Consider the following 9,097-nt stretch of genomic DNA (forward strand, 5'->3'; position numbering starts at 1 on the left):
TAATGTCTTGTATGAGGCAAGGCGCAAACTTAGAGAGTTGAAGCAGACAGGGAGCATTCGCGACTATGTCAAGGAGTTCACCACCCTTATGCTTCAAATTCCCAACCTCACTAGTGATGACTTGTTATTTCACTTCATGGACGGGTTACAGAACTAGGCTAAGCAAGAGTTGCAACGCCGACAAGTCAGTGATATAGACCAAGCCATAGTGGAGGCTGAGTCTTTGATGGATTTCAAGCATGACAAACGCGACAATGGCAAAGGTGATGAGTCAAGGGGTGGCAATACCAAAGGTGGAGGAGACCGTGGTTAGAACAAGGAGTCTCAACAATACTACTCCAGGACTCAAAATGCCAACAAGTTCGATGGCAAAAAGTCAAATGGTCGTCAGGTCTATGCTGAGAAGAAGGCGCAGGTCGAGAAAAAGGGATGCTACATATGTGGAGGACCACACGGCTTCAGAAATTGCCCTGACTTGAAGAGCCTCAATGCAATGGTTCGTGATCGAAAGGAGCAGACGCAAGGAGAGAGTTCAGGCACAGCACAGTTAGGTATGATAAGCATATGTGGCGCTGTCAAGGCGCATCCCATCCAACCCGATGAGAATAGAAATCAATACGTGGATCTCACTATAAACAACAAGCTCGCTCGGGCATTGGTTGACACTGGAGCGACGCACAATTTTGTGACCGAGGCTGTAGCGAAGAGACTAGAGTTGAAGCTCGCTCCAATTAACGCCCTCGTTAAGACCGTGAATGCTAAGCTAGAAAATGCTCGTGGTGTAGCTAATGGCGTTGGTGTCAAATTGGGCGATTGGAAAGGTACGACAAATTTTATCGCCACTACTATGGATATCTTTGACATTGTTCTGGGACAAGAGTTCTTTAGGAATTGCCACGCGATGATTGACCCCTACCTCAAACGTCTCTTGGTCTTGGAGCGAGAAGGAGCTTGCATGGTGCCTACAGTGACTATACCGCATGCAAAGGGACAAACACAACTTTCAGCTATGCAGCTAATCAAAGGTCTTAAGAAAGGAGAGCCGACATTCATGGCAACCATTGCAAGTTTGGAAGAATACAAGGGTCCCCAGGACACACTGCCTCCTTGCATAGAGAAGTTGCTCAAGGAGAACAAAGATGTCATGCCCGATGAGCTACCTAAGCACCTGCCTCCTAGACGTGAGGTGGATCATAAGATTGAGTTGGAGCCAGGGGCTAAGCCACCTGCATTTTCCCCTTATCGCATGGCACCACCTGAGTTGGAGGAGCTTAGGAAACAACTAAAGGAGTTACTAGATGCCGGCCACATTCGCCCATCGAAGGCACCCTTTGGTGCACCGGTGTTGTTTCAAAAGAAGAAAGATGGATCATTGCGCCTGTGTATAGACTATCGGGCACTTAATAAGATCACAGTGAAGAACAAGTACCCGATCCCGCTCATTGCCGACTTATTTGATAGATTTGGACAAGCCAAGTACTTTACCAAGGTGGATCTTCGCAAAGGTTACTACCAGGTTCGGATTGCAGAAGGGGACGAACCAAAGACAACCTGTGTGACAAGGTACGGAGCCTTCGCGTGGTCGGTGATGCCCTTCAGGTTAACCAACGCACCCACTACATTTTGCACTCTCATGAATGAGATCTTTCATCCCTACCTGGATCAGTTTGTAGTAGTATACTTGGATGATATAGCCATCTACAGGAACACCTTGGGGGAGCACGTGGAACACTTACGAAAGGTTTTCCAAGTCTTGCGAGAGACCGAGCTATACATCAAGAAGGAAAAGTGCGAGTTTGCACAATCAAAGGTGCACTTCTTGGGCCATGTCATTAGCAATGGCGAGCTACGCATGGATGAGGCTAAGGTACGAGCTATCCAAGAGTGTGAGGCACCTACAAAGGTAACCGAGTCGAGATCCTTCCTTGGCCTTGTTAATTACTACCGGCGTTTTATCAATGGCTATTCAGGTAAGGAAGCACCCTTGACCGAGTTGTTAAAGAAGAACAAATCATGGGGGTGAACGGAGCACTACCAAAAGGCGTTTGAAGACCTTAAGGCAGTCGTGACAGAGGAGCCAGTTCTAGCGCTGCCCGACTTTAGTAAAATGTTCGAGGTGCATACAGATGCTTCTGAATTTGCCATTGGGGGTGTCCTGATGCAAGATAGGCATCCCATAGCGTTCGAAAGACGCAAGTTGAACGATACGGAGCGGAGTTACACGGTGCAAGAGAAGGAGATGACTGCCATTGTACATTGTCTTCGCATATGGAGACATTATTTGCTGGGGTTGAAGTTCGTGGTCAAGACTGACAATGTGGCCACTAGCTACTTCCAGACACAGAAGAAGCTCACACCAAAACAGGTTAGGTGGCAAGATTTCTTGGCTGAGTTCGACTATGTGTTGGAGTATAAGCCGGGCAAGGGTAACGTTGTAGCTGATGCCTTGAGTAGAAAGGCCGAGCTTGCTGCAATTACTTCAGAAAGTTGGGATATACGAGAGGCTATAAAGGAAGGCATGCAACATGATCCCACAGCTAAGCAGCTTATGGAGTTAGCCACCCAGGGGAAGACGAGGCGCTTTTGGGTGGAAGATGGTATATTCCTCACCACAGGTCGGAGAGTCTACGTGCCGAAGTTTGGAGATATTAGGCGACGTATTATGAAGGAGAGCCATGACACCTTATGGGCTGGTCACCCAGGTCAACGCCGCATTAGAGCCTTGGTTGAGTCGGTCTATTATTGGCCGCGCATGCGTGAGGACATAGAGTGTTATGTGCAGACTTGTCTTGTGTGCCAACAAGACAAGGTTAAGCAAAGGCATCCTAGAGGACTTTTGGAGCCACTACCAATAGCGGAGTGTCCATGGGAGAGCGTGACTATGAACTTTATCACCTGTCTACCGAAGTCTGACGGTTATGGAACTATCATGGTGGTCGTGGATAGATTTTCGAAGTATGCCACTTTCATGCCCGCTTCACTAAGATGTACAGCTAAGGAAGCCGCTAAACTATTCTTCAAGAACGTGGTGAAATATTGGGGCTTACCAAGGCATATCATCAGTGATCGAGACCCCCGCTTCACTGGGAACTTTTGGAGGGAGTTGTTCGACATACTTGGCACGGAGCTACACTTTTCCACTAGTTTCCACCCGCAAACGGATGGACAAACAGAACGGGTCAATGCCTTATTGGAGTGCTATTTGAGGCATTATGTGAGTGCACACCAGAAGGATTGGGCAAGGCTCTTAGACCTAGCCCAGTTCTCCTATAACCTGCAACGGAGTGAGTCCACAGGACGGACAGCATTTGAGCTAGCCAGAGGCCAGCAACCACAAACTCCACATTCATTACCGACAGCGTTCGAGGGGAAGAGTTTAGGGGCTTACCATATGGCCAAGGGGTTCGAGGAGCAGCTTGACACTGCTAAGTCCTACTTGGATAAGGCAGCAAAGAAGATGAAGAAGTTTGCTGACCGCAAGCGTCGTCCCACAGATTATAAGGTTCGGGACATGGTTTTGGTGAAGTTTAATCCGAGGCAGTTTAAGACACTACGGAACGTGCACCAGAACTTGGTACGGAAGTATGAAGGGCCGTTTAGGATCGTTGCCAAGGTGGGTAAGATCTCATATAAGTTGGAGTTACCGCCTCATCTTAAGATTCACCCCGTCTTCCACGCTAGCGTGCTGAAGCCATACCATAAAGACAAGGATGATCCCAGCCGAGGTCAGTCGAGTCGGGCGTCGATTACCATCACCGTCTCTCATGATCGGGCCAAGCGAAAACAAGGGCAGAAAGCCACCGCCATGTTCCTCATCCATTGGAAGGGGCAACCATCGGAAGAGGCCACATGGGAGCGTTATGAAGACTTGTGGCAATTTAAAGACAAGATTCAAGAGTTTATGTTGCAGCTATGCGCCGCGGTCGTCGCAACATCAGGTGGGGGAGAATGTGATGACCTTCCAAGTCATCTTGCTACATAAGCACATATTTTAGACATGTGGATGCTTACATGGCAAAGATGCTAACATTTATGGGAAGATTCTAGAGCCATGGAGAGTTTTCTTGGAGAGTCTCTAGATCCTTATAAAATATTTAGAAAGACTTTCTTGAAAAGCCTTAGAATATTCTAGACATGTAGAGAATTCTAGATAGGGGACATACTTGTAAATATAGAGGGACTTGTGTAACAATTATTATTTATCCATTAGCCCCTAGGTGAGTAGTATAAATAGAGGGGCATACATTTGTAAAAACCATCAAGCAAAATCAATTAACTCTTCCATAATAAAAAACTTCCTTGTAGCAAATTTCTCTTGTCTTTCTCAATTACTATTCCCTAAGCGATCTTGAGTGTAGTAATCTAGGCTGACTTGGCAAAACAAGATCGTGAGCAAGTTGTGCAAGAACGTGAGCGAGTTGTCAAGTGCCGCACGTGCGCTTAGTTGAAGACTAAGGACGTGACATTAGTCTCCTTTTATTAACCCCAGATTTATGTAAAACCCAAACAAAATTTCCTAGCCCAAATAGTGACTTTATGTAAACTTTATTTTTCAAGACCAAACTGAAGTGGGTTCTGGCCCAAAAATATCTTCTGAAACATTCAGTTTTTAAGGAAAAGAGTCAGGTGGGCTCTGGCCCAAAAAACATCACGTTTTATCGACTCATGATCCAGAAAAGAGACATGTTTCAACAGTTTGAAAAATAAAAAGGATTTTTCCGCTTAATGTATTCATCCTCTTTATTTCGAACCATACATTATACCATCTCTATTTTTAAAAGAAAACCTCTTTGGTTCGCCATTTATTAAGAGCAAAAGTAGTTCATTTTTGTCCATTTTTTTTTATCTTCAAAATCAGTATGCATTTTTTCCAGATTTTCAAAAGATCATTTTAGGTGCTAAAGTCAATCTAAACGGCATATGCACCGTTTTGGCTAAGATGCCTAATTCACAATATAATGGTTCCAATAATGTTTGTGGATGTTTAACCTGACTGTAGTGGCTCATGGTCGACTATACACTAAGGATAGACTATACAAATGGAAACTAACAACTGAGAGGAGCTATCCATTGTGTGAGTGTGCAGATGAGTCCATTGAACATTTATTTTTCGGCTGCAAGTACTCTACAATAGTTTGGAGTAAACTGTTGAAATGGTTAGGCATTAGGAGATGTGTAATGGGCTGGTCGTAAGAGCTACAATGGGTGACCCAATGGGCAAGTGGAAATAGTGCGCAGGAAGAAATATATCGCATGACATTGGCTGGGGCAGTCTATCACATATGGGAAGAACGAAACTCATGTGTGTTTGAAAAGAAGTCCAGGAGACCTGAGCAAATATGCAGGATGCTGGTTCAAGAGATTCACCATAGGGGAAATAGATGCTTAAAGTTGTATAACCAGCTTAGTCTGTTAAACTTTTACCCCTAGTTATTGTATAGGAGTTGATAGATGTGATAGTATAAAGGCAAAGTGTGCTAATTTAGACCTGCCATGGTCCCATTTTCTTTGAGCTGTAATGATCACTTTGGTAATAAAATATTTCAATTACCAAAAAAAAAATGTTTGTGGATTTTACAAATAATGAATACAATACAAGGAAGCAATTTTAAACAAGTAGAGAAAATATAATGAAGGAAGTAAATTGGGGTGTACTAAGCCCCAACCATTTTCACCCATGTTTGGGCCTTCATGTCATTTTTGCCCATGATTGGGCCTTCAATATATTAGCTTTCCTTTTTTTTCTTTGGACTCAACGACACTTTGAAAGAATTTTCCCTATTGGGCTTTTAACCCAATAGGCTGGCTGGATTCGGCCCAAGTGGCCATGCAGTGGAGAGGGGAAAAAAATAAAAGACCCCGGTTAGTTTATATTTTATTGTCCCTACCATACACATGATATACACACACAATATACACAATGCATTACTGTTTACAAGTCCTATTCTATAAATATACACGTATACCAGCAACATATCATACTTAATTCATATGCTCATGTGATGGGCATATGTGTTTTCCATGTCCTTAAACTCAAACCCCAAACTAGGTGGTGGAAGGCCAAGGCATCACCCCTCTTATTCCTGATACCGCACAAGTTCTAAGAGGTTTCATGAACCTCCAGCATGGCTGGTCACCAGGGAAGGGTTCAAACTAGACCCCCCTCCTTTTACCTAAACTACCTCTCAAATAACCACAACCATGGAAGACACAGATCCACATACACACACACGGCTTAGAATAACTAGGATAGGCCCAATATACATGTATATGGAATGACTATAATCCAATAAGAACATATGAGACAAGGAGAATGAATGAATAAATTCAGTAGGCAAGTTAATCTCATGAACCAAAGCCAAGACATCACTTATGACTTAAACATGGAAGAAAGAAAGTGATCTTATGAACATAACATGGCCAAGATTAAACTTAAACTAAGTAATTACAACATAGGCAGTCACATGTAAATAACACAAGTCTTAACAGTGTTGAATCAAGTAAATGTGGCAAGGTACAAAGGCACACAAGGATAAGGGAAAAAACCAGCCTTTAGATATGGTACAATCATAACAGGTTTAGTATTCATGAAGTATATGTAGAACTATCCGAGTATAATCCTCAAATGAGCCTAGACATTTTATGGACAATTCAAGTGAACATTCTTGTCATTTTTTAGAAATTATGTTCCAAAGTCTAAATGGTCCTCCTAGAGAATACTGAGAATGAACAGAAGGAACCAAACTGTAATCTTAACATGTATGATATGACAGATCCCAATAGGTAAAAATCAAAACTCTTCTGTTGAAACAACCATCTACTAATATGGTGCTATATTACTTCTCAACAAAATCCAGTTTAAGACACAAGCAACAATGGAAACCAAACTAGGATCATTTGTAGAACAACAGCCAAGAGACTTTTAAGTCATAATGATCCCATAGTGAATATACAAGTCTCAGGTACAACAATTACACCTTAACACATAAATTAAGCAAGTAGAAAAGTCAAAGTCCCAGGAATGCACAGAAGTTTCACATTTTTAAGGTTCAGAGTTTGGAATTTTTTCAGACCTTTGCTCCTGATTCTATCTTATTACAGAAAAAAACAAGTTGATTTTAAAGGGATGCATATGATTTAGACAAATTCACAAACAGTGGCCTACTCCTAGTTTTCACTTCTTCAGAATAACTGGGCAAGTACCTCACATCCTTAACTGGCTTTAATGCTGCACAAAGGGGAAAATACAATTATCCAACATGACCAATTAAGTTTTTATCTGCTTAGACCCTTTTTAGACTAATGAGCTCAGAACACATCTCAAAAACGAAAATAACACATGACATTGTCTAAAGTATCACAGAGAAAAGGGTGAAATATACCCCTCAGCCTATACTGGCACCTTGAATGAATACAAACCATTGACCTCCTTATTTTTTAAGATATTATTATGAATTAGGATACAAGGAGAGAACAGACCATCCTTCAAACACAAGTTGGACCCACATCAATGCATAAAGAATCCACATAAGGTCTAAATCATGATCCTAACTTATCCAAATGTTAAAGAATCTGTTGCATATTATCATATCATCTTCATAAAAAAGTATTCCCTTTTGAAAAAAGCTTTTCCTCTTTTCAAGTTTTATTACAATTTTTCAAATCATTATACATCATCCAAACTAGTCCAACCACTTTTCTCAAGACACATCAAAACAAACACATTAAGGCCAGACTATCAATCCCAGTGAACAACTAGTAAATGCACAAGTAATTTCATTTTTTAGGATCTAATGGACTCAACAAAATGGAAAGGAAACCAAAATGTGAAAGGTAAGAGGTTGCACCCCATAAGCTTACGAGGAATGCCATGACAATCTCTAATTTGGGAAGAAAGATACTATGGGTCAAGCAATGCTTGATCCTATGTCTTTAAAAGACCTTTCCCATCTAGCCAAGTGATTTTCAACCCCAACCTCTACATTTATGATCCTTTTATTACCCTTTAACGTATACCAAATGTGACTGGGCAGTTCACAGATCAAAGACAAATATTTTCTTAAGTTCTCAACTACTATTTTCTCTCCTTTCCCTTTTATCCTCTTCTTTTACTTAGACTAGAATTATAAGGTTTTTCCTATTTGTTTCCATCTTTAAGCCTAGACAAATTGAAGACCAGGGGTTATTATTGCTAATCATCCACTTATGCACACAGAAAAGCAAAAAGAATTCATGTCCCAAGACAAAAGCCTCAGTCTCCAAATTGTTCAGGACTGGACAAATCAAGACCAAACTGCTTCATTTCATTCCTCATTAACACTTAAACTTATTAAATTGGAATACTTATGATCACCTACCAAATTAAGACCTATTCATGAATGGAATGTTGCACACATGCAAGAGTGTGGCATATAAATCTGTTTTCATAACAAGTTCACTTCAACATTTATATGAAACAACTAATGAGGATAGGATTAGTCAACAAGAGATCAAAGAGCAGACTACATCCTAGACAACCACTTTTGTACCTTTTAATTCCAAGTTACAGATTGACAACCATATTATTAGCTAGTTACTAATTAGATTAACTCTAATTAACCTTCAAATGGGAACTTAGTCCTATAATTCCTAAAACTAATTACTTCCTTTCATTTTCACTTTTCCCCTTTTTATCAAACTCTGCACATTTGGGAATAGATTATTTTCAGGTGAAGGGCTCATGACATGAACTACACAGAACAAATTATGGACTCTGTAGGTTTAAGCAAACAAATCCATATAAGAAACTAAGCCTTGATCAATCCAAAGAAAAGAACAGATTTTCACATTAAAGTCTCCTAGTCACATTAGTTCTAGGACTTGATACAGATCATAGAAAATTAGTGCACCTTTACTACATATCACAGATAGTTACACATAGTCTAGCCTACATTAGATGATAAGATAATTACAGGTACTGCCATGAACAGTTTATCAATCTACAAACTTAAACTAGAATTATAAGGTTTTTCCTATTTGTTTCCATCTTTAAGCCTAGACAAACAAACCATTGATTTATCTTATCTTAACTCTATTCTAAGTGAGCAAGATTATTTAA

The sequence above is a fragment of the Lycium barbarum genome, chromosome 1 (genome assembly GCF_019175385.1).
Source record: "Lycium barbarum isolate Lr01 chromosome 1, ASM1917538v2, whole genome shotgun sequence".
Classification (NCBI taxonomy): domain Eukaryota; kingdom Viridiplantae; phylum Streptophyta; class Magnoliopsida; order Solanales; family Solanaceae; genus Lycium; species Lycium barbarum.